This window comes from Pleurodeles waltl, chromosome 6 (genome assembly GCF_031143425.1).
Source record: "Pleurodeles waltl isolate 20211129_DDA chromosome 6, aPleWal1.hap1.20221129, whole genome shotgun sequence".
Taxonomy (NCBI): domain Eukaryota; kingdom Metazoa; phylum Chordata; class Amphibia; order Caudata; family Salamandridae; genus Pleurodeles; species Pleurodeles waltl.
In genome coordinates this window covers 1,658,673,775-1,658,699,843 of record NC_090445.1, presented here as the reverse complement: position 1 = coordinate 1,658,699,843, position 26,069 = coordinate 1,658,673,775, and the positions used below count along the sequence as shown (strand labels likewise).

General features: G+C 46.2%; 1 long non-coding RNA gene across 1 annotated transcript in view; it reads right to left on the bottom strand.

The window, feature by feature from the left end:
* The window catches only part of LOC138301290 (uncharacterized), a 554,538-nt gene that overhangs the window by 68,511 nt on the left and 459,958 nt on the right, over positions 1 to 26,069 (bottom strand). Inside the window, exon 2 of the long non-coding RNA XR_011205080.1 lies at positions 828 to 1,016. This is a non-coding gene — a long non-coding RNA (uncharacterized lncRNA). The remainder of the gene's footprint in view (positions 1 to 827; positions 1,017 to 26,069) is intronic.

The window sequence follows — 26,069 nt, the reverse complement described above, 5'->3', positions numbered from 1 at the left end:
AAATCCCTGCTTCCAATGTTAATATATGGGGGTTGGCATGAAAATCCATGGGTGGTTGCATGGCGATACCTGTTAATGCAAAGTAGCATAGTCCTAATTTGAGCTACCTTGGCCAAAATTCCAAAGCAAATCTTGAGTTGTGTTGGAAAGTAAATAACCACAACGCTTTTCACTGTGTGTTAAAAAGGTAACACCAACCCAGCGCAAAGTGTTGGTAAATCTGGACCTCCAAGAAGCTGCTCCAAAAGAAGCAAGTGAACACTTCTCTGAGACCAGGAAGGGTGAGAAGCATAGTTTAAAAAAAGGTAAAAGGTTTTGTTTTTTCAACACCTTCAATAGTCCTTTAGTTTTCCCCTACACTGTTGTGTTTAAGAGGGGGAGAATTGATTGGTCTAAACAAACACTTCAAAGGTTCAGTGGGGCTGGTAACAAAGTGAATGCTACTGATTATGAGTGGACTGGAGCTATCTGACCCAAGGGCAAATCCATGTTTCCAAAGGGCTTGGAATGGCATGTTGTATTGAGTTTATCATACCTGGTAATTACACTTTACGATAAAGTCTGCACTGTTTAGTACATTTCAGTAGGTTAAACATGTCAGACTTTAGTAGGATAAAGAAGTAAATTTTTTACTTTGACATGCTGATTCTAGTATGTTAAGCACCAATATTTGCATGGAATTTCCAAAATGTGGACTAGGTACAATTTGTCACACCAGATATATTTTGAACCGGCGAGTTGGATTTCATTGATTAAGATTAATAACACTCATCCCACCCAGGTACTGATACTCAGGGCATTAGAGAAGAAGTATACCACATTCTTACCTCCTGAAGACTCTTCTATGCTAATTCACTTTGAGCCACCACCACTCCATTAATGGCCCTTTCACAATTGCTCATTGCTTCAACACCACCGCATCACAGCAAGCAGCCATTCAAACAAAGCTACTCTTGTGTAGTCTGTTGTCTGTTCTTGCAGGTCCCTGTGTAAGACGATGATGCGTGCTGTGAATCCTGTTGTTAGAAATGCAACCAAATGTGAGAAGAAAGGACACAGCAACAAAAGTGCTGCTCGACACAACTGTATAAGGGTCTCATCATTCTTATTCCGTTACCATGGAAATGGCATTGTGTCCCATCACAAGTCTCTCCATAGGGCCCTAGGGTGGAAAGCACCAATTTATCTTTCAGTATCTTGCTGCCTCCATCTTTCATGCTCTGTCTCACTTTCTCTCTCCTAATACTGGTCTTACTCATTACTACAATGGTTTGATTTGTCTTGCTCTCTCTCTCTCACTTGCTCTCTGTACCCTCAGCTATGCATCTTGTTTTCAATGTTTCTTTCTTCGTTTCTCCTTTTGGGACCCTTATGTTGCTCAATGTTGATCGTTTTTATTTGACTCAATAGTTTCTGACTTTCACTGTATTTTTTTTCTTATTCCTCATTGTGTCCCTCTGTATCTCTTGCTCTTTTGGTGTTGTTGCAGCTTTTATTTTTCGGTTTCTGTCTCTCTACGGATCCTTTTCACCACATCCTCTGTCATTTCCTATTGCCCTTTACCTGGTCACTTTTTTCTCGTTTGCCATTACCTTGTCTGTATTTACATTACACTCAAATACCAGTACCTCATTGCATGTTTTTCTGGCCTGGCTCTCCTGACCCTATCCCTAAACCTAGCCTTGAACCTAACATTATTGCTAACAGATACGCTTACCTTAAACCTTTTATAACATTTGCTTAACCATAAACCTACTCATTTCCTTTCATTAGTCTTCTTTTAACACCAACCCCAAACATTTCATTTACCCTAAACTTGACTCTAAACCTATTCCTTACTCTTGCCCCTGACCTAACCCTAAAGCTGACCCAACCTCCCCGTACCACACAGGACCCTACGCTCAGCCTAGCTCTCTGTCGCAGAAGTACCCCGCATCAGGAAACCCAGAACAGGAGGATGCTCCTTCTCATACCTCGCAGTCACCGCCTGGAACGCCCTTTCTCTCCACATCAGACAAACCACCTCCCTCCTCAGCTTCACCAAGGAACTGAAGACGGCTTTTTTAAGAACCACCTTTGAAAGCTACACTTTTTCCCCCCAGCTCCTTGAGACCCCAATGGGTGATTATTCGCGCTTTACAAAAATTGATTGATTGATTGACCGATCTCATAACAAGACCGTGAGTCTAACCCTAAATCTAACCATTCGCCTTTCCTCCCATAGCTCTGAGCCTTTTCTTTACCACTATCCTTTCCATAACTAATCTGATTTCTTATCAAGACTCTAATCCTAATCCCTTACCCTTATCCTTACCCTAGAATCAGTTCTGACTCTAACCTTCACCCTGGCCTTCACCCCAAACCAAAAACTTTCCCTTACTTTCCTTAATTTATTTTAGGCAAGGTAATGCTAATTACAAAATAATGGTAAGTCACCCTCTATATACATTTAAAATATAATAATTTGGTTTTAGCCAGTATGAATAGGCATAGCACTATATACTGGAAGCACAAAGTACCTGAATATGTGTCCAAACATACATTTCTTTGGCTTCCTGTCTAAAGAATTCTTGATATATTTTTAAAATTACAATATGAATATAGCAACCCCATTGAGACCACCCAAACAAAACATTACTTGAAAATTTTGAGAAGGTTTTGAAACAGGTACCAAACTCTGGGTAATGCAATGCCTTACCTGGCCAGATGCAGGCTGCTCTTCACACCATAAATGCAGTACAAAGTTGTCCCATTACAAACTAAAAATATTTGGTATCAAACATCAAGCCTGTGGTCTAACCGATCAACCTTGCAAGCCTGAGGCATACACACACTACAACAATGGTGGTGCATATCCGATTCTGAGATACCCGTGTACTTCACAGAATCCATAAACAATTATGCTGTCTAGTGGGTAAAGAAAACCTACTGCTATAACCAGATTTCAAAGCAACCAACTTTATTCCAGGCATATTCAGAGTGTTCTGAGAAGAACATGCAGAGAATCCATCCCTTTACATCCATCCAAGAAACACTAGAGGAACAACCAGTTCTTCAGCATTAAATACCACAAGTATACAACTCGGAGGAGTCCATGTTCTCCCCATTACAATCATCACTGCCACTCACTTATTTATTTACCTTTGTAACAATGTCCCAACACAGGTGTTGGAATAAGCCTTCAGAATCACACCACCCAGAAACTAGCTCAACCTTGCGAGGCAGCATCACTCAAAAGCGCCTTAAGCAAGCTACACACAAACGTTAACATGGCCCTGAAGACTTTCTTTATCAAGTAAAAGCTCCTTGGCTTCTAAAACATACCATTATATTCCAATTGTTCAGGTAAGAAAGGGGAAAATCGCAAAGTACAACAAACTACTGGCTTCTTTGAATCTCACAATCCAAAATAAGAAATTTTGGAGAGCAGTCAGTCGGGAAGTTCATAGGTTCCATGCACCAAATATTCTACTCTACCTCTAGAATTCCAGGCTTAGTCTGAACCTGAGGTACTGCATCAGTCCTAATAAACCACCTATCTGCCCTAGATGACAAAAAATCAGTAGCTTTACATTTTTCAGCCATCTTTGCAGCTTCTCGTACAGTTTATCACTAAACTGTGATCACTCACATGTGGTATTGGATAGGAATCACCAGATCTGCGCTGGAAAGGATCAAGGATTTTTTTTCAGATCTGAAACCAGATGCAAGTATAGGAATTGCCAAGTACAATACAGATTACATTTGTAGCTAGCATATATCTCAACTGTCCAATGTGGGATGAAATGTGGCCCTTTACCACTCACCCGTGAGGGTCTCAAGGAGTGGGGGGGTGAGGTGGTTGCTGAGGATCTGTCAAAGAGCCAGGTCTTGAGGTCCTTCCTGAACTAAGACAGGGTGGGGGACAGTCTGATGTAGATGGGGAGGGTGTTCCAGGTCTTGGCGGCGATGTGGGAGAAGGATCTTCCTCTGGCTGTGGTTTTCCGGATACGGTGGATGTTGGCTAGGGCCTGGTTGGTGGAGCGGAGTTGGCTGGTGGGAGTGTAGAAGGACAGTCTGTGATTGAGGTAGGCTGGTCCAACGTTGTGTAGGGCCTGTAGGCATGGGTCAGGAGCTTGAAGATGATTCTCTTGTCGATAGGCAGCCAGTGTGGGTCTCTCAGAACGGCGTAGGTATGGTTGTGTTGAGGGGCGTTCTTGATGAGATGGGCAGAGGAATTCTGGATGCGTTGTAGTTTTTTTCGGGTCTTGGCGGTGGTTCCGGCGTAGAGTGCATTGCAGTAATCGAGGCGGAGGCGGCTGCTGACAAGGACCTTGTTGACTGTTCTTCTGGCTTCTGTATGGATCCACTTGTAGATTTTACGAAGCATGTGCAGGATGTGGAAGCATCCTGATGAGACGGCGCTCACCTGTCGGTCTATTGGGAGCGATGAGTCTAAGATGATGCCGAGGTTGCAGGTGTGGTCGGTGGGGGCGTTTCCGAGGACTGTGGGCCACCAGGAATCGTTCCAGGTGGACAGAGTGGAGCTGAGGATGAGGACTTCTGTTTTGTCCAAGTTCAGTTTGAGGCAACAATCTTTCATCCAGGTGGCGACTTCTTTCATTCCTTCGTGGAGATTGTTCTTGGCAGTGGTCGGGTTGTTGGTGAGGGAGACTACCAGTTGGGTGTCCTCGGCATAGGAGACGATGTTGAGAGTGTGGCTTCTGATGATGGCGGCCAGTGGGGTCATGTCGAGGTTGAAGAGGGTGGGACACCAGCAAGGATCCTTGAGGGATGCTGCAGCTGATCTTGGTGGCTTCCGAGAGAAAGGGGGGGAGTCAGACCTTCTGTGTTCTGCCAGTGAGGAACAAGGAGAGCCACTGCAGAGCTGAGTCTCATACACTCACATATGAGCTTTTAAAAACAGCAGAAAGACTGCCATGCAGCCCTGGGGAGCTTCAGCTATTACTGCAGTGTTTAAATCTCTAGTAAAATAATTGAACACGTTTAAGCCTATCTCAGATATTACAGTAGTTATACCAAAGTGATATTGCTTTAGTGGCTTATGGCAGATTTCTACTTATAAAGCTTACATCATGGTTCGAAAATATATATGTGTATTTTGGCTAGGAAGAACATAGAAATGTCATCATTGTGGCATTTTGCTAAAAGCGAAAACCTAATCCAAAGCTGAACTTAGACGTTTAGCATCACAGGTGCCAAAAATAATTTCTAGAAGTGTTGTTATATTCTGCCTTTAGTGGACTTGGGTGAAATTCAGTTCATTGAGCCCAAAACCTCTTGCAGTGACTTTAATAGGATTTAACGCTAGCCCAGAGCTTTGCTGTGAAATGTTGTAATTAAGTGTTCTCCCTGGAGGACACTTGTTTTTTTTTAGCTGAGAAGACCATGCTGTGGGCTCGCTATCTCTATTATAGGGAAATAAATTATCATCGCTGATGCTGCTAGGAAATGCCACTGTGTACTTAAAAGGTACTTATAAGGAGAGAAGGTTTTTACAGCTACCCACATAAAAGCAGACACGGTATTTTGTTGTTTCTCACTCACATGTCAAAGACATGGTGCATTGGGAAAGTACCTTTGAATCAAGCCTTGCATAGGCCGCCCTGGCACCTCACTCCTGGAGGTGTGAGGTGACACATTAAAAGATGGTCAACTTGAGTTGGTGTAACTTGCAATGGAGAATGCAGTTAGTGTCATATTCGAATCAAAAGTGTAAGCCAGAGGGCAGTCATGGGGGCCCCCACTGAGGCACTTTCCTAGGATTTACTTCTGCTACATTGGAAAACTCAGAAACAGTGACTCCTTGGATAGATTCTGCCTCACAACTGAAGAAGCATTGAAATATGGGCGTGAAAAGTTTGAGAAATTTTTTAGTGATCAGTTTAGGGTCACCACAAACCACACTGAAGGGTTACAACTACAGAGACTGTCCATTGCCTGCTGGAAATCATACAGATAGAAGGAGCATTGAAAGAAAGAAGTTGCGTACATGAAGGGATTCTTGATCGCCCTCATATAGGACTGTAACGTGACTGACTTCAGCTCTGCACCTAAGAGCCATTGTCAGGACCAGGAGAGCTTGTCTCTTGCAGCTCACTGGAACAATACAGGACTGTGAACTTTTTCAGGAAAAATCACTACTCTTTATCTGTATCCAGGAGGGGGGAAGAATAGGATTCCATGGGCAGACTAAACAGTGCTGCTTTTGGTAAAAACCAGCAGTTAAACTATAATTTAGATTTTTGGTTCTCAAGAGAGTGGTTTAGAAACCTTTCTTCCACTGGAATGTGCACCCTGGTCTCTGAAGATCCGCCCCTGAGCGGTGGGACATTTGAAGCATCAGCAAAGGAACAACATTTACTTTCAAGATTGCCTTTTAAAAAAATAGGCATTTGGGTTAATCTAAATAAGACTTTGTATAAAAGAGACCTTGGCAATCCTAAAAAACGAAAATGCTTTCCAGCTTTTCTCAGAGGGGTGTTGATTTGTCTCAGTGTTTAAAATTAACACATAGTTGCGATCCAGTACCAGGCTTAAAAGCACAGTGAGTGATCTCTTGTGTGCAGATGCTAAGCTCTAACTTCTAGTAAATTATCTAAAGCAGTTTTAGAAACAACAGAAGATAGGAAATTTGTGCTGTTTTAGTAACTCCTGATTACTACATTTAAATGGTTTCATTTACGTGCCATTTTATCCATGGAAGGGGTTTCTGTTTGATTAAATGTTTAGGTAATTTTATCATATTTAGGGCCAGATTTAAGAAAAGTGGCGCTACATTACATGTAGCGCCACTTGACTGGACTTGGAGCTTGTGTCGGCCATTCTGCACGTTGAGATGGAAAAGGTACTACTAAGTATGAGTCTTGCATTAAATATTTTATATACTGATTATTGTGATGCTAAACCCCTGCCCCTTATTTTTGTTTGTTCTGTTTGAAATTTCTGAGTAATGTGTCTTTGACCTTTCTGAGCCTTTATTCGCCACCAGTCTATAACCAGAGTATTCAGTGTCTCTCTTCCCTCGCCTATTTTTCCTCTGGTCCCTGAATTTGCAAACTATCTTGGTTGGAACGGGTGAACGAGTCAGATCACCAACATATCCAGCCTGCGGGCTTAGAGGCCTGTAAATCCAGATACTAGCATTTTCAATTTTAAATCCTTGGCATCCTTTGCTCTCTGTTAGAGAAAAAAACAGGTGAATGATTTACACCAAACTTGAGAACAATTAACTTTTCTCAGAATACGCCTTTTGTCATTTAATGGAAATCCTTTAAGTATGTTTGAAATATTTATGTTACAAAATGTATCTGGTTCAAAAGGTTAGGCTTTTATATATTTTGAGAAATGGTTTAAAGAAGGGGTTGTGAACCATTTGTTAGAATTGGTAAACAAATAGGGTTGACAGAGGAAGCTGCGTATGCCATTATGCACTGAATGATTCTTCAATCTCTGTTCTCTGAATGGTTCTTACTTTTCAAAGTTTTGTTCTGGTGCTATCAGTTCTACAACCATGTGCTATTCAAACCATGACTTATTGGTCCATAGGGTACGCTCACAATCAAAGTGACGATGGGGATACCACAAGGGTAAAAAATATGGCCCCCATTTTGACTTTGGCAGTCTTCCTTGAAGACCACCAAAGCCGCAGGCACCAGAAGACCACCAGTGCTGGCGGTCTTTCACCCACCATATTACAGGTACTGCTGTATTTCTGCCACACTTTGGGCGGAAGTCCAGCAGTAGTCGTGCTGGCGAGCAGAGGCGCATGGGTGGTTCCACCACCGGCCCCGCCAGAAGGGCATTGACCGCTGTATTATGTGCAATAATACGGCGTGGCGGTGTCCTGATGGTGGAGCTCTGCCGGAGGTGGAAGCCTGCTGGAAGACCTCCTCCCCGGACCAGGTAAGTCAGGCGTCCAACAGGGGAGAGGGGTGTTGTGTGTGCATTTGTGAGTGGGTGTTTGCGTGTGTGTATGCATGTTTGGATGGGTGTTTGCATGCATATATGAATGGGTGTGAGTATCCGTGTTTGGATGGGTGTGTGCATGCATGGCTGATTGCATGTATGAGTGCTGCAGTGAATATGAGAATGGATGCGTGTGAGTGAATGCGTGTATGTAAGTGTAGGTGAATGAGTTTATGCATGGTGAGTGTGTGTCTGTGTGCATGTATGCTGTGAGGGGGGTGCTGTGCCTGCAGGACAGGTGAGGGGAGGTGGCGCTGTACCTGGAGGGAGGGGGGGGGGGGCTTTGTGGTTGCTGGGGGAGTTTGGGGGAGTCGTCTACTGGTGACAGGGAAGAAATTCCCTGTCCCCGCTAGTCTTTCCGCCAGGGTTGTTGTGGCAGTGCTACCACCCCGGAAACCCTAGTGGAAAGGCGGCTCCTAATACTGTTGGTGGTCTTCTGTGGACCGCCAGGTCAGAGATGCTCATCTCCGGCACAGTGAGTCCAACCACCCTGGCGGTATGAGTTGAGATGTGGCGGGTTGGCAGAGGCCAACCTGCCACACTCATAATGTGGCGGTCTTCACCGCCAGCCAATTCCTGGCTAGCTCACAGAGCCTCACCTGAATGCCTAAACCAACCGGGGTGGAGGGTGAGTACAGCAAACTAAACATGACACTCTGACTCATCATGGAAGTCATGGAAACAAAACTTACCCCTTTTGTTCGTATTACTCATGCATGCCCAGGCAAAATGCAAGAGAGGTATGAAATGAGTTTTCAATACATTCCTTGAAACAAACAGTGTTGCATAAAGTGAATGAGCTGTGAAAATAAGGCAGATGAAACAAAGCAAAGTAGTTAGCATTATGAAAATGGTAAAGAAAATGAACAATCCAACCATGTTAAATGAGGTCTATTGATTCTAGAAGTTCTAAAGGTTCCTACCTAACCCTAAGTCTACACTGAGAGCATAGCGGGTGTGCCCTCCTGCCTGACCTGATATAAGGGATTAGCACCAGCCTGTACTTCAGGAGTCAGTCTGTGGAGTAGATGGCAAACCTCCCAGGAAGCTGGTAGATTAGCGCCAGCAAAGCTGCATGTTGAACCCAGCCTTCGTCCCAGGACGGTCATGGCTGGAATGCCCTCTGCTCTTTCAGTGTCAGTGCACCATTTCTATAACGAACTCAATGCTGTCTCTAGGTGTTAGAGGCTGCCTTGAATGGGCAACACAAGAACTAGGATATCGTGTACAGTGTTCCTAGCCTTGATCAGAAAGTACTGATTACATGTTATGCAATGGCTAACTAAACAAACAACTTTTATCATATATTCCTAGAAAACTATCATATAAGAAATGTGTGTAATATGTCCTTGCTAAAAACAGTGCAGCTAAAACATATAAAATATAAAATATAAAATGAAACTAAAAGCAGGGCGAACCAACTTGTCTCCAAGTGGTCCTCGTGACACAGCCTCATACTTATATATACATGGATGGGGCTTTCAGTCAGTCCTTGTCATCCATTGGTCTGTTCAAGTTCCATTCATGTTTCACATCTGCTCACCAAAGCCTAATGTAGGCAATGGGTTAGCTCACTTTAGCAACTAGCTCTCATCACTGGGGGTGATGGTATTGTGTTGCTACATATGTGAACATCTACATAAAAAGCAGTGCACTCCAATCCAAGGGCTTGTTTCATATTATATCATCTTTAAGGTTGAATCTGTGATAGCAAGCCCTAGGGCATGCGTCTCGCTTGCAAGTTTCTGTTGTTAACTAAAAAGGGATTGAAACCCGCCTGTTGTTTACTATTTGTTGACTTGCCTGTCACTTATCTTTAAAGTCTCATAATTTGTCACAGCAGGCCAAGCATAATTTTTGTTCTTATCTGTGGAGCAGGGACCAAGTACTGATTGATTCAGCTTAATCAGTGCCCATCTGCTGCTCCTGACGTGATTGAGGAACTTTTTTTAACTTCTAAAGCAGTGCAAACAGAAAGCATGTGACTGGCAAAAAGATTCCCAGTAGGACAAACAAAATTGCAAAGATTTATTGTCTATAGTTAACTCTTCTCTTTTACTTTGCCAAGTCTTGTTTTGTTTTGTTTTTTCTCATGGGCACTATTCTCAAAAGATGATAGTTATCTTGTTGTAAAGATTGCAAAACAAAATTATTTCTTTTTTCGGTTTATTTTCCAAAATTATGCTTTAATACATAATTGTGCAGTACACCCCAATTCCCCCCACTGCAAAACACACCAATCCATCCCACCTCACCCCACACAAATCCACCTCACTCAGTCCAGCTGACCCCAGACCAATCCGATTCAATCCACCCCACTCAAAACCAAACCACTCACTCCAATCCACTCCAATCCAGTCCACCACACTCAAGTCCCCCCAACCCAGCCGACTTCAATCTGCCCATATGACCCACTCAAATCTGCCCAACTCCAATCCAATCTGCCACACTCCACTAAAAATCAATCTGCCCCACACCAATCCAAAACAATCTGCCCCACTTCAATCCCAAACAGTCTGCCCCACTTCAATCTGCCCCATGCCAATCCAAAACAATCTTCCCCACTCCCACCTGAAACAATCTGCCCCACTCAATCTGCCTCACACAAATCTAAAACAATGTACCCCACTCCAATCTGCCCCACTTCAATCCAAAACAATCTGCCTGACTCCAGTCTGCCCCACTTAAATCCAAAACAATCCCACTCCAATCCCAAACAATTTTCCCCACTCCAATCTTCCCCACTCAGTCCAAAACAATCTGTCCACTCCAATCTGCCCTACTCCAATCTATCCCACTCTAATCCAAAACAATCTGCCCCACTCCAGTGTAGCCCACTTCAATCCGCCCCACTCCATTCCAAAGCAATCTACCTAACCACAATTTGCCCTACTCCAATTCCCCCAGTCCAGTCTACCACAATCTAATTCAATTCACCTCACGCCAATCCAATCCACCCCACATCCAATCCAAAACAATCTGCCCCTCTCCAATCTGCCTCAACCCAATCTGCCCCACTCAAATCCACCCCACTCCAATCTCTCCCACTCAATCCAATCTACCTCATCCCAATCAATCCACCCCACTCCATCCCATTGCACCCCATCCAATCCACCACATTCCACTGCACTATCCACCCCTACCAATACAATACACCCTAATCCAATCTACCCCACTCCAGTCCAAACGACCCCACTCCGCCCAGTCCACCCCACTCCAGCCCAATCCACCCACTCCAGTCCAATACACCCCACTCCAATCCAGGTCAACCCACCCCACACCAATCCAACCCACTCCATTCCAGTCCAGCCGAAACTGCCCACTCCAATCCATTCCACCCCATTCCAATATAATCCACCCACTCCACTTCACCGCAACCCAATCCACCTCACTCCAATCCGCCCACCCCACTCTAATGCTTCCCACTCCAATCCACCTTAATCCTTCCCACTCCAGTCCAATCCAGTCCACCTTAATCCGCCACACCCCTCTCAAATCTATTCCACCCCACTCCAAACCACTGTAATCCACCGCACTCCAGTCCAATCCACCCACTTCAATCCAGTCCACCCCACCCCACTCCAATCCACCCCACTCCAATCCACCCCACTCCAATCAATCCCACTCCAAAAATCCACACAACTCCAAAATGTCTACCCCATCCAATCCAACCCATCTCACTCCACTCCAATCCACCCCACACAACCTAACTCACCTCACTCAAAATCACCCCACTCCAGTCCAATCCACCACAATCAAATCCAGCCCACTCACCTTCACTCCATTCCAATCTACCCCAATCCAAACCATTCCAGTTCACCCACTCCAATCCACCCCACTCCAAAAATCCATCCCACCCCAACCCAGTCCACCCACCCTAATCTAATCAACCTCAATCAAATCCACTCCAATCCAATCCACCCCACTCAATTCAATCCGCCGCACATCAATCCAATCCACCCCACTGCAATCAATGCACTCCACTCCAATCCACCCCACACCACTGCAGTCCAATCCACTGCACTCCATTCCATCCCACTCCATTTAATCCACCACTCAATCCAGTTCACCCTAATCCAATGCAATCCACCCCACAGTAGAATCCTCCCCTCTTCAATCCACCCTACTCTATTTCACCCCACTCCAATCCAATCCACCCCAATCAAACCCCCCCAATCCAATACAAACCTCTCCAATCCAATCCAACCCACTCCAGTCCACGCCACCCCAATCGAGTACATCCCACCCCACCCCACTTCAATCCACCCCACTCCAATCCAACCCATCCCATCCAGTACACCCCACTCCAATCCACCCCACTCCATTCCACCCCTCCAATCAACCACACTCCAATCCACCCCAGTCCACTGCAATCAAATCTACTCCAATCCATCCCACTCTACCCCCACCAATCTACCACATTCTAGTTCTCAGCCCACCCCACTCCAATCCAATCCAGTCTATCCAGTCCACCCACTCAACTCCAATACCCCACTCTCCTCAAATCCAATTCACTCTACCCCACTCTAATCCACCCTTTAGTCCAATCCACCCTGTCTCTAACCAAAAGAATCCATTTCACCCTACTCGATTCTAATCATTCCCACTCCAGTCCAGTCCAACCCATTCTAGTTCAATCTAATCTACCCCACTTCAGTCAAATAAACCTCTCCACTCCAATTCACCCCACTGTAAACCACCCTATTCCATCTCAATCCACCCCACCCCAATCCAAGCTAATTTACCCCACTCCAACCCACCCCAACCCAATCCACCTCACCCCTTTTCATTCACCCCACTCCATTCCACACCATTCAGTCCACACTCCAATCCACCCCACTTCACCCAATTAACCCCTCTACCCCAATCCAGTCCACCCCACTCTACTCCTATCCTCCAGACTACCTCAATCCACTCCACCCTGTTCCACCCCACTCCACGACAATCTGTGCCACTGAACCACTGAACTTTACACCCCCTACTCAACTCTACGCCACTCTACCCCAACTCTACTTTATGACACTGTACTCCAACAGATCCACTCTTCATTACTACTTCCCAACTCTACACTATGACACTCCACACCACTAACTTTTAGCCATGCTCAACAGATGCCACACTGATGTACAACATGGCAAAAACACATAGTCAAGCCAATATATGTCGAGACCTATTGCCTTTGCCGATGCTTGTTTATTTAGTCTTGCAACTGTTCAAATTTGCTTATTTTTTTTGTTTGTGCAAACATGCACATTGCCCTTAAATGGAGATATGTTTTACTTTGTATTTCTTTTATACTTTGAATGTCTATTGACTGTTGCAACAAAACTTGTAAATTTGTCTATTGATATGTTTGCATCAAAAATAAGTAAAAACATAGCAGGTTTCCTAAGGCCAGACCTAAGGAAGAAGCATTTGCACAGCTTCTTACAGACATGCGCTGCAAAACATCACAACTACAAAATGACTTTCAGGACCCTTGCACCTCGCCTTCCTCTCTGCTTGGCGTGCGCACCGGAGAAGCTCGATGCATTCGCGGACCATTGATTTTCACTTGTCACAATTTGGAATATTAAGTTATCTCCTAGACATTCTGCAAATGATTTTCCTGCCAGTACCGAGCGACAGGGTTTTAATAGTCAGACTTTTGCAGTGCCGCCCTCAAGAGACCTCTTGTAATCATTGTTCAAGGGCCCTTGAACCACAGTCCCTTAATTTACGCTGCTTATGAAGTGACGGCCTTAACTTACGCTGTTTATGAAGTTGCAGCTTTACCTGTTTTTGGCGCGAGAGCGCGGGCTGGTGCATTCAACACTAAGGTGCATTAGCTATTGGTGGGGACCCAGCCAGGGGCGTGGCCTGGTCAGTAAAACAGGGAGAGTGGGGGTTGTTGGAGTTTCAGATTTTCCCAACAATCACTCTGGCATATAATGTAAAAATACATAATACGGGGTCGGGGTGCATGAGAGGGGGTCAAGGGGCAGTGGAAAGTAATGCAGATTGGTGTGTGTGTGTGGGGGGGGGGGGGGGGTGGGGGGTGAGCAAGTGAGGGGAAAAACAGCATTTTGTAGATTTTCCAAGACTTTCAAAACAGAAAGGGAGACTGTGTGTATGTTTTTATCTGTGTGTACATAAAAAGTTGTGGTGAAATCCTACAGGCACCTCCACGAACCCGACTAAAAGCACCTGTACCCAACTACTTGCTAGAAAATAAATTTGTTAGGGGGGTGTAAGATCCCAGATACACCTCTGAAGCCACGCTCCTGGTCCCAGCTTGAATCGGTGTTGAAATGATCAATAATTTGATTAAGCTCATATATTTCAAGAGGCATTTCATGTAAAGCATGGAATAATAGAAGCAGAACAGATGGCCGAGTGCCCCAGCGGCTAAACATGCAGCTGAGGAGCGAACGTCCTTTTTTGTCACTGCTTGGTTCACCACCCATGGAACAATGCAACTGTTCAGAAAAAAAAATAGAAATTAATATTGTTCTTTGGCAGAGTCCTCTGCTGCCGAAGATGACAGAATACAAAGATGCAAAAACATAGATCTTTTATTCTTTCTTCGCAACTCATCGCTGTTTAATTGGGTGTACCTGCATCAAAGGTAGGCCTCCAGTGTGCCAAACCTACCCACATTCCACCTTTGGGATGCTGCCTTGTGGATGCTGATAACCCATCCTGCATCACTTTTTTAATTTACCCCTATATTGCAGTTGCAGCAAAAAGAAAAGGGGCGGGCGGCGCAGGGGGGGGGGTTAGATTAAAAATAAAAAAATAAAAAACAAAACAACTTACCTCTGCCACCACTGCTCCAGCTGCTCCTCTGCAGGCACAGGCTCCCAGCCTGCCCTGCACCAATCCTGACACTGCTTAGAGCAGCGTCAGGATTGGCTGGGAGCACCGAGCCAGGGCGCTCCCAGGCAGACTGGGAGCCTGTGCATGCTCTCTCCAGCCCGGCAACGGTGTTGCTGGGCTGATGGGAAGCCCACTGCATATGTGTGTTTTGCTGGCCCGAGACGGCTGGCCAAACACACATGCGCGCTCATTGCTCGTCACCCCTAAGGCCCACCCCTTTTCTCAAAAAATGATAATAAACACAGTTTATTATAGTTTTTTGGGAAAAGGTTTGCAGCTGCCGCTGCTGGAGGGGTCGGGGGGGCGACGCTCCTTCGCCCTAATGGAGGAGCCACCCCTGGTATATGCATCCTCCCCTCCCCCAGTCCCCTTATTGCTTCGGGAAGTCTGCACTGCTCAATAATGGAATGTGCATCCCATATCGTCAATATATAAAAGAACACTGGGTGAATTATCAGTGAAATCCAACAGGGGTCCCAACTGGCACAGGTAAAATGACCAAGGTAAATGTGTGTATGTGTAGGCGCACAGCTGCGTGCATGCATACATTTATTAACTAAGGGCCTGATTCACAAAGGTAACATACAGGTTTGTATGAGTTTACAATTGATCAGTATTCACAAAACTGCATTTTAATAGTACGTTTACTACTGCTGAGACGCCGCAGTCAGGGTGGAGAACTCTGCACACATCGTTTTTATGTGCGGAGTTTGGGTAGCGCTTGGCCACTTAAGACGGTACATCAAACACACAGAAGGTGATTCAAGGATACTTGTAATAAGTCTAACCTCTGACAATCAGGGTAACATTCCAACCCATCGTTCTTTTGTCCACCATATCACCTCAAGCTTCAAGTGCCCCAATGAGAGGCCTGTGAAACTCAAGTGGCAGCCTTCAGCCTGATCTCATGCCTTCAAGCCAGGGTGCCAGGCACTGACAGCTCTGGGATAACCAGCTCAAAAAGGCACCAGTGAGAGCGCAGTGAAACCCATATGAATGCCTGGCATACCCCTCCACATTCCAGAGATCCAGGCGCCGACCGGAGCACCTTCCCTTTTCTGGACAGAGTCCCACCAGGCCGGGAAGGACTCTTGTGCATCTCTGAGGTGAAACAAGCACACAATGGGAGGTCAGTGAAGCCTGTGTGAACCCCTGGGACCTGGAACACAGGGCCAGCTATAGGCATTGGCAACTCCAGGTTGCCCAGCTAACTCAAGCCTAGGCAGAGTTCAGTGAAGCCTGTGCGAATAAATGGGGCCTGGTTAGCTTCTTCCTGGGCAAGGGCTCCAGCCACTAGCCAGAGCAGCATTTCGTGCCACAGGCAGGGTGTTGCCAGACTGGGGAGGACTCTCATGCCCTCCAGGCACACTAAATCCAGACAAGCCCTGAATGATAGCTCTATGAAGCCTGTATGAATGTCTGGCAACTGGACCCCTGAAATAGGGCTCTAGGCACTGGCTGCTCCTGGCCAACCAACCCAAAGAAGCCCCAGTGGCTTCTGTGTGTAGTTTAGATGAATGCCTGGGTCATGGCTCCCAGGGCCAAGGCTCCAGCACCAGCCTGAGCTTCTATCCCTACTGAATGGCGAAGCCTCATCAGTCTACAAATTGTAAAAACATCTGTCGGTAAAGAATGTCAGCTTTGACATCTGTTTTGCCCAAAGAAATCCACTGTGATATTTGCCCTACATATCATTCATTCGCAAAGCAGATTGGGTCGATGGTCAAGTAGAGGCGTGCCAACTCTGAGTTCTGGCACTGATACACATGCTCTTTTTGTATAAACAAAATCATCAATCAAACAGTCGTAATACATTTTGCACACCTCTAGTTTAGGAGTAGGTTTGGTCTACACAGACACACACAAGCATGGACATAGAAATTATTTAGTTAGTAAGTTCTTAGGGACAGATTTACTAACATTTTGCATTGTGGATGTGGCACTTTTAAGGTGCAGCCATGACGCACAATGTTATTTGTGATTTACAAAGCCACACAAATCACATTTTCATGGCTTTGTGAGCGATTTTTCTCAAAAAGTAATGCAAGGCTAGACCACTCCATCTACACCACTGCACTCTACACCACTCTACCGTATTCCACTGTATGGAACCCCACTGTATGATGCTCTACCCCACTCTCTACCTCTCCACTCTCCACAACACAAAGCTACTCCACTCTACAATACTCTACTCCACTTTACACCACAACACTCAACTCCATTTTATGCCACTCCACGCCACTCTTCTGTATGACACTCTATGCCACTTCAATCTGTGACACTCTATTACACTCTACGCTACTCTATGCAACTCCATTCTAAGCCACTCTGCTGCAGTCTACCTACCCCACTCTACGATACTCCACTCCCCCTCAAGCTACTCCACTCTACACCACTCCATGCCACTTTACTCCACTCTATGCTACTCCATGTTACTCCATTCTGTGACACTCTAATTCAATATACTTCATTACACTCTACGATGATGTACTCCACTCTATGACACTCTGCTTCACTCTACACCTCTACGACACCATACAACACTCCACCCTATTCCACTTAACTCTGTGACAATATACCCCCTGACACAATTCCCCTCCACTCTGCTTTACTCTACTCTTACACCACTCCACTGTACTCCACTGTACTCTACAACACTCTACTCTACTCCACACTACGTCAGCCTACTCTACTCTATGCCATTACACTCTATGTCACTCCACTCTACGCCACTCCGCGCTTATTTAATTCACTCTATCCCACCAAACTCTCTGACATACCACTGCACAACACTCTTTTACAGCTACTCTACTACAACCTACAGCACTCTTCTCCACACTCCTCCATTCTATCCCACTCTACTTTACTCGTCTCCACTCTGCGACCCTCTCCTCCACTCTACGACACTCCACTCTATTCTATTCGACACCACTCTACTCTAAAACAATCTATTCCACTCCACGACAATCCAACTCTCCTCTGTGTGACTAACTTTTAGCCATGCGGAAAAGCAGCGATGCTGGTGTACAACATAGCTAAAACAAATTGGCAAAGCCAATAGCTATTGCATAGACAAGAGCTATTGGCTTTGCCAATGCTTGTTTTCTTTATACCCCTCACTTTTTTTCCTGCTGGCATACACTCCTGGGAGCTGGAGACAGAGAAAGCTACTGCTGACATTCAAAACTGGCCTCCAATGGCTCCTGCGCCAGACCGCACACCCACCAAGCAAATTCCTGATGGAATAAATGGAAAATCCAGCCCTGGCTTGATGGACAACGTGAAGGCAATCCTTGCTTGCATAGGAGGCATTGAAAGTGAATGTAACTGATGTGGAGTGAGGCCGATAGGAGTTGTGGACTCACCCTCACAGCAGGGCTGTGTCATCTTGAATCTTCTGTAGAACTGAAAGAAAGTGCCTTGGGAGATGATGGGTCCAAGCCAAAGTACGACAGCCATCAGTAGACAAAGGTCTTTGCTGCACTTGTTTCTTCTTCAATTGTTCTAAAGGCAGCAGCCCCCGAAGCAAAAGCCCTGATAGAGACACCCCCATCCCCACCATAAACGCCTTTTGTTTAGGATTACTGTGTACTTCAAACTCCCAATACAAAGTGGTGGTGGGCTATCAATGGATAGTATCTAATCACCTCGGGATTGTTGCCATGCAGAGCTTTAGCAACTAATTATTCTACCTGCCATGACCTACGACCTTTAAAGGGGTGCCATCTTGGAAGGAAGACTGCACTGCCTCATGGCTTGCTGACACTTGCTTCAGTCGGAGGACTCATCAAAACATTTGCTGCTGCTCAAGCAGCCGAACCGTCTCTCCTTGACACTGCATTTAACGTGTGAACGCTTGTAGGATGTTGTGGGATGTGGAGTGTGCTTTACTGCATGCTTCTGGCTTACTGAAGTGTACTGATAAGATCGACATGTTACTTGTGGCTTGACTTTGACACTGTGCTGGTTCTGAGAAAATTGGGCGGCACTCGGGGATATTTTGGTGTAGCCGTGGGTGTAGTTGAGAAGGAAGTACATGCTGAATGCATATTTAAAGTGTTGATGCTCAAGTGAGTGTGAATCAGGCACTAAAAGGAGGAACATGGGAGGGCCATTATTTTACACAGGTTGTCTGCACGAGCAGGGGAGGGCCATTATTTTACACAGGTTGCCTGCACGAACAGGGGAGGGCCATTATTTTACACAGGTTGTCTGCACGTTGTTTCTTCATGTCTCTGGGGTGTCATCACTGCCCATGTCCTGGCCTAGCTGGAGGGATTTACTGCATGTACCTTGGCTTTCTTTGTGACAAGAAGATTGTGGTTGAATCTTCCATCTGCAAATATGAAGGATATCCTGCATGAGCTGACTCTCTTACACATGCTGGTGGTTGTGTTTAACACGTTACTGTAGTGGGGTTACAGATGCAGAAGTAGTAGAAACCTATTGCAGGGATGTGTGTAACCATAGTGTTAAAAGCAACACTTTGCAAAATGGACAGAGACAGTTGTGAACTTGAGATGAGTGGCTTTAAGCAGTATGGCCTTGACGGAGTATTGGCAGGGGAGAGAGTAGTGTGAGAGGCCTTAAGCAGTATGGCCATGAAGGCGTATTGGCAGGGGAGAGATTAGTGTGAGTTGCTTTAAGGAGTATGGCCTTCAAGGAGTGTTGGCAGCAGTGCTTAATTTGTAAATAAAAACGCGCCGGTGCCCAAAGCCCTCCTCTTAAATGCGCGGCTGCTGCAAATAAATGTGCGAGCAGCGTATTCCTGAAGCCATCTCGGGCCTCTTCAATCCATTTACAGCCACTCCCTGCCCCTTCAGCTCACTCTAGTAGCTTTCTACGTTCTCCCTTTGTGACACTTTTTCGTTTTTCCCTTCCTCCGTCTTTCCCATATGTGTCCTTTGCTCTCAGCAAATGCTTGAGGCAGAAAAGCACCGGAAACAACAAGCACAAATTAAGCACTGATTGGCAGGGGAGAGAGTAGTGTGAGAGGCTTTAAGCAGTATGGCCTTGAAGGAGTATTGGCAGGGGAGAGAGTAGTGTGAGAAGCTTTAAGCAGTATGGCCTTGACGGAGTATTGGCAGGGGAGAGAGTAGTGTGAGAGGCCTTAAGCAGTATGGCCTTGAAGGAGTATTGGCAGGGGAGAGATTAGTGTGAGTTGCTTTAAGGAGTATGGCCTTGAAGGAGTATTGGCAGCAGTGCTTAATTTGTAAATAAAAACACGCCGGTGCACAAAGCCCTCCTCTGAAATGTGCAGCTACTGCAAATAAATGTGCGAGCAGCGCATTCCTGAAGCCATCTCGGGCCTCTTCAATCCATTTACAGCCACTCCCTGCCCCTTCAGCTCATTCTTGCAGCTTTCTACGTTCTCCCTTGGTGACGCTTTTTCGTTTTTCCCTTCCTCCGCACCGGAAACAACAAGCACAAATTAAGCACTGATTGGCAGGGGAGAGAGTAGTGTGAGAGGCTTTAAGAGGCATGGCCTTGAAGGGGTATTGGCAGGGGAGAGAGTAGTATGAGAGGCTTTAAGCAGTATGGCCTTGAAGGAGTATTGGCAGTGGAGAGAGTAGTGTGAGTGGCTTTAAGAGGCATGGCCTTGAAGGAGTATTGGCAGGGAAGAGAGTAGTGTGAGAGGCTTTAAGCAGTATGGCCTTGAAGGAGTATTGGCAGTGGAGAGAGTAGTGTGAGAGCCTTTAAGCAGTATGGCCTTGAAGGAGTATTGGCAGGGGAGAGAGTAGTGTGAGAGCCTTTAAGCAGTATGGCCTTGAAGGGGTATTGGCAGGGGAGAGAGTAGTGTGAGAAGCTTTAAGCAGTATGGCCTTGAAGGAGTATTGGCAGTGGAGAGAGTAGTGTGAGAAGCTTTAAGCAGTATGGCCTTGAAGGAGTATTGGCAGTGGAGAGAGTAGTGTGAGAGGCTTTAAGCAGTATGGCCTTGAAGGAATATTGGCAGGGGAGAGAGTAGTGTGAGAGGCTTTAATCAGTATGGCCTTGAAGGAGTATTGACAGTGGAGAGAGTAGTGTGAGTGGCTTTAAGAAGCATGGCCTTGAAGGAGTATTGGCAGTGGAGAGAGTAGTGTGAGAGGCTTTAAGCAGTATGGCATTGAAGGAGTATTGGCAGTGGAGAGAGTAGTGTGAGAGGCTTTAAGCAGTATGGCCTTGAAGGAGTATTGGCAGGGGAGAGAGTAGTGTAAGAGGCTTTAATCAGTACGGCCTTGAAGGAGTATTGGGAGGAGAGAGAGTAGTGTGAGTGGCTTTAAGCAGCATGGCCTTTAAGGAGTATTGGCAGGGGAGATAGTAGTGTGAGTGGCTTTAAGCAGTATGGCCTTGACGGAGTATTGGCAGGGGAGAGAGTAGTGTGAGAGGCCTTAAGCAGTATGGCCTTGAAGGAGTATTGGCAGGGGAGAGATTAGTGTGAGTTGCTTTAAGGAGTATGGCCTTGAAGGAGTATTGGCAGCAGTGCTTAATTTGTAAATAAAAACGCGCCGGTGCCAAAGCCCTCCTCTGAAATGTGCAGCTACTGCAAATAAATGTGCGAGCAGCGCATTCCTGAAGCCATCTCGGGCCTCTTCAATCCATTTACAGCCACTCCCTGCCCCTTCAGCTCATTCTTGCAGCTTTCTACGTTCTCCCTTTGTGACGCTTTTTCGTTTTTCCCTTCCTCCGTCTTTCCCATATGTGTCTTTTGCTCTCAGAGAATGCTTGAGGCAGAAGAGCACCGGAAACAACAAGCACAAATTAAGCACTGATTGGCAGGGGAGAGAGTAGTGTGAGAGGCTTTAAGAGGCATGGCCTTGAAGGGGTATTGGCAGGGGAGAGAGTAGTATGAGAGGCTTTAAGCAGTATGGCCTTGAAGGAGTATTGGCAGTGGAGAGAGTAGTGTGAGTGGCTTTAAGAGGCATGGCCTTGAAGGAGTATTGGCAGGGAAGAGAGTAGTGTGAGAGGCTTTAAGCAGTATGGCCTTGAAGGAGTATTGGCAGTGGCGAGAGTAGTGTGAGAGCCTTTAAGCAGTATGGCCTTGAAGGAGTATTGGCAGGGGAGAGAGTAGTGTGAGAGCCTTTAAGCAGTATGGCCTTGAAGGGGTATTGGCAGGGGAGAGAGTAGTGTGAGAGGCTTTAAGCAGTATGGCCTTGAAGGAGTATTGGCAGTGGAGAGAGTAGTGTGAGAAGCTTTAAGCAGTATGGCCTTGAAGGAGTATTGGCAGTGGAGAGAGTAGTGTGAGAGGCTTTAAGCAGTATGGCCTTGAAGGAATATTGGCAGGGGAGAGAGTAGTGTGAGAGGCTTTAATCAGTATGGCCTTGAAGGAGTATTGACAGTGGAGAGAGTAGTGTGAGAAGCTTTAAGCAGCATGGCCTTGAAGGAGTATTGGCAGGGGAGAGAGTAGTGTGAGTGGCTTTAAGCAGCATGGCCTTTAAGGAGTATTGGCAGTGGAGAGAGTAGTGTGAGTGGCTTTAAGAAGCATAGCCTTGAAGGAGTATTGGTGGGGGAGAAATTAGTGAGAGGCTTTAAGAAGCATGGCCTTGAAGGAGTATTGGCAGTGGAGAGAGTAGTGTGAGAGGCTTTAAGCAGTATGGCATTGAAGGAGTATTGGCAGTGGAGAGAGTAGTGAGAGAGGCTTTAAGCAGTATGGCCTTGAAGGAGTATTGGCAGTGGAGCGAGTAGTGTGAGTGGCTTTAAGAGGCATGGCCTTGAAGGAGTATTGGCAGGGGAGAGAGTAGTGTGAGAGGCTTTAAGCAGTATGGCTTTAAAAGAGTATTGGTAGTGGAGAGAGTAGTGTGAGAGCCTTTAAGCAGTATGACCTTGAAGGAGTATTGGCAGGGGAGAGAGTAGTGTGAGAGCCTTTAAGCAGTATGGCCTTGAAGGGGTATTGGCAGGGGAGAGAGTAGTGTGAGAGGCTTTAAGCAGTATGGCCTTGAAGGAGTATTGGCAGGGGAGAAAGTAGTGTGAGAGCCTTTAAGCAGTATGGCCTTGAAGGAGTATTGGCAGTGGAGAGAGTAGTGTGAGAAGCTTTAAGCAGTATGGCCTTGAAGGAGTATTGGCAGTGGAGAGAGTAGTGTGAGAGGCTTTAAGCAGTATGGCCTTGAAGGAATATTGGCAGGGGAGAGAATAGTGTAAGAGGCTTTAATCAGTATGGCCTTGAAGGAGTATTGGCAGTGGAGAGAGTAGTGTGAGAAGCTTTAAGCAGCATGGCCTTTAGGGAGTATTGGCAGTGGAGAGAGTAGTGTGAGAGGCTTTAAGCAGTATGGCCTTGAAGGAGTATTGGCAGGGGAGAGAGTAGTGTAAGAGGCTTTAATCAGTATGGCCTTGAAGGAGTATTGGGAGGAGAGAGAGTAGTGTGAGTGGCTTTAAGCAGCATGGCCTTTAAGGAGTATTGGCAGGGGAGAGAGTAGTGTGAGTGGCTTTAAGCAGTATGGCCTTGACGGAGTATTGGCAGGGGAGAGAGTAGTGTGAGAGGCCTTAAGCAGTATGGCCTTGAAGGAGTATTGGCAGGGGAGAGATTAGTGTGAGTTGCTTTAAGGAGTATGGCCTTGAAGGAGTATTGGCAGCAGTGCTTAATTTGTAAATAAAAACGCGCTGGTGCACAAAGCCCTCCTCTGAAATGTGCAGCTACTGCAAATAAATGTGGGAGCAGCGCATTCCTGAAGCCATCTCGGGCCTCTTCAATCCATTTACAGCCACTCCCTGCCCCTTCAGCTCATTCTTGCAGCTTTCTACGTTCTCCCTTTGTGACGCTTTTTCGTTTTTCCCTTCCTCCGTCTTTCCCATATGTGTCTTTTGCTCTCAGAAAATGCTTGAGGCAGAAGAGCACCGGAAACAACAAGCACAAATTAAGCACTGATTGGCAGGGGAGAGAGTAGTGTGAGAGGCTTTAAGAGGCATGGCCTTGAAGGGGTATTGGCAGGGGAGAGAGTAGTATGAGAGGCTTTAAGCAGTATGGCCTTGAAGGAGTATTGGCAGTGGAGAGAGTAGTGTGAGTGGCTTTAAGAGGCATGGCCTTGAAGGAGTATTGGCAGGGAAGAGAGTAGTGTGAGAGGCTTTAAGCAGTATGGCCTTGAAGGAGTATTGGCAGTGGAGAGAGTAGTGTGAGAGCCTTTAAGCAGTATGGCCTTGAAGGAGTATTGGCAGGGGAGAGAGTAGTGTGAGAGCCTTTAAGCAGTATGGCCTTGAAGGGGTATTGGCAGGGGAGAGAGTAGTGTGAGAGGCTTTAAGCAGTATGGCCTTGAAGGAGTATTGGCAGTGGAGAGAGTAGTGTGAGAGGCTTTAAGCAGTATGGCCTTGAAGGAATATTGGCAGGGGAGAGAGTAGTGTGAGAGGCTTTAATCAGTATGGCCTTGAAGGAGTATTGACAGTGGAGAGAGTAGTGTGAGAAGCTTTAAGCAGCATGGCCTTGAAGGAGTATTGGCAGGGGAGAGAGTAGTGTGAGTGGCTTTAAGCAGCATGGCCTTTAAGGAGTATTGGCAGTGGAGAGAGTAGTGTGAGTGGCTTTAAGAAGCATGGCCTTGAAGGAGTATTGGTAGGGGAGAGAGTAGTGAGAGGCTTTAAGAAGCATGGCCTTGAAGGAGTATTGGCAGTGGAGAGAGTAGTGTGAGAGGCTTTAAGCAGTATGGCATTGAAGGAGTATTGGCAGTGGAGAGAGTAGTGTGAGAGGCTTTAAGCAGTATGGCCTTGAAGGAGTATTGGCAGTGGAGAGAGTAGTGTGAGTGGCTTTAAGAGGCATGGCCTTGAAGGAGTATTGGCAGGGGAGAGAGTAGTGTGAGAGGCTTTAAGCAGTATGGCCTTAAAAGAGTATTGGTAGTGGAGAGAGTAGTGTGAGAGCCTTTAAGCAGTATGACCTTGAAGGAGTATTGGCAGGGGAGAGAGTAGTGTGAGAGCCTTTAAGCAGTATGGCCTTGAAGGGGTATTGGCAGGGGAGAGAGTAGTGTGAGAGGCTTTAAGCAGTATGGCCTTGAAGGAGTATTGGCAGGGGAGAGAGTAGTGTGAGAGCCTTTAAGCAGTATGGCCTTGAAGGAGTATTGGCAGTGGAGAGAGTAGTGTGAGAAGCTTTAAGCAGTATGGCCTTGAAGGAGTATTGGCAGTGGAGAGAGTAGTGTGAGAGGCTTTAAGCAGCATGGCCTTGAAGGAATATTGGCAGGGGAGAGAGTAGTGTAAGAGGCTTTAATCAGTATGGCCTTGAAGGAGTATTGGCAGTGGAGAGAGTAGTGTGAGAAGCTTTAAGCAGCATGGCCTTTAGGGAGTATTGGCAGTGGAGAGAGTAGTGTGAGAGGCTTTAAGCAGTATGGCCTTGAAGGAGTATTGGCAGGGGAGAGAGTAGTGTAAGAGGCTTTAATCAGTATGGCCTTGAAGGAGTATTGGGAGGAGAGAGTAGTGTGAGTGGCTTTAAGCAGCATGGCATTTAAGGAGTATTGGCAGGGGATAGAGTAGTGTGAGTGGCTTTAAGCAGTATGGCCTTGACGGAGTATTGGCAGGGGAGAGAGTAGTGTGAGAGGCCTTAAGCATGTGCGAGCAGCGCATTCCTGAAGCCATCTCGGGCCTCTTCAATCCATTTACAGCCACTCCCTGCCCCTTCAGCTCATTCTTGCAGCTTTCTACGTTCTCCCTTTGTGACGCTTTTTCGTTTTTCCCTTCCTCCGTCTTTCCCATATGTGTCTTTTGCTCTCAGAAAATGCTTGAGGCAGAAGAGCACCGGAAACAACAAGCACAAATTAAGCACTGATTGGCAGGGGAGAGAGTAGTGTGAGAGGCTTTAAGAGGCATGGCCTTGAAGGGGTATTGGCAGGGGAGAGAGTAGTATGAGAGGCTTTAAGCAGTATGGCCTTGAAGGAGTATTGGCAGTGGAGAGAGTAGTGTGAGTGGCTTTAAGAAGCATGGCCTTGAAGGAGTATTGGCAGTGGAGAGAGTAGTGTGAGAGGCTTTAAGCAGTATGGCATTGAAGGAGTATTGGCAGTGGAGAGAGTAGTGTGAGAGGCTTTAAGCAGTATGGCCTTGAAGGAGTATTGGCAGTGGAGAGAGTAGTGTGAGTGGCTTTAAGAGGCATGGCCTTGAAGGAGTATTGGCAGGGGAGAGAGTAGTGTGAGAGGCTTTAAGCAGTATGGCCTTAAAAGAGTATTGGTAGTGGAGAGAGTAGTGTGAGAGCCTTTAAGCAGTATGACCTTGAAGGAGTATTGGCAGGGGAGAGAGTAGTGTGAGAGCCTTTAAGCAGTATGGCCTTGAAGGGGTATTGGCAGGGGAGAGAGTAGTGTGAG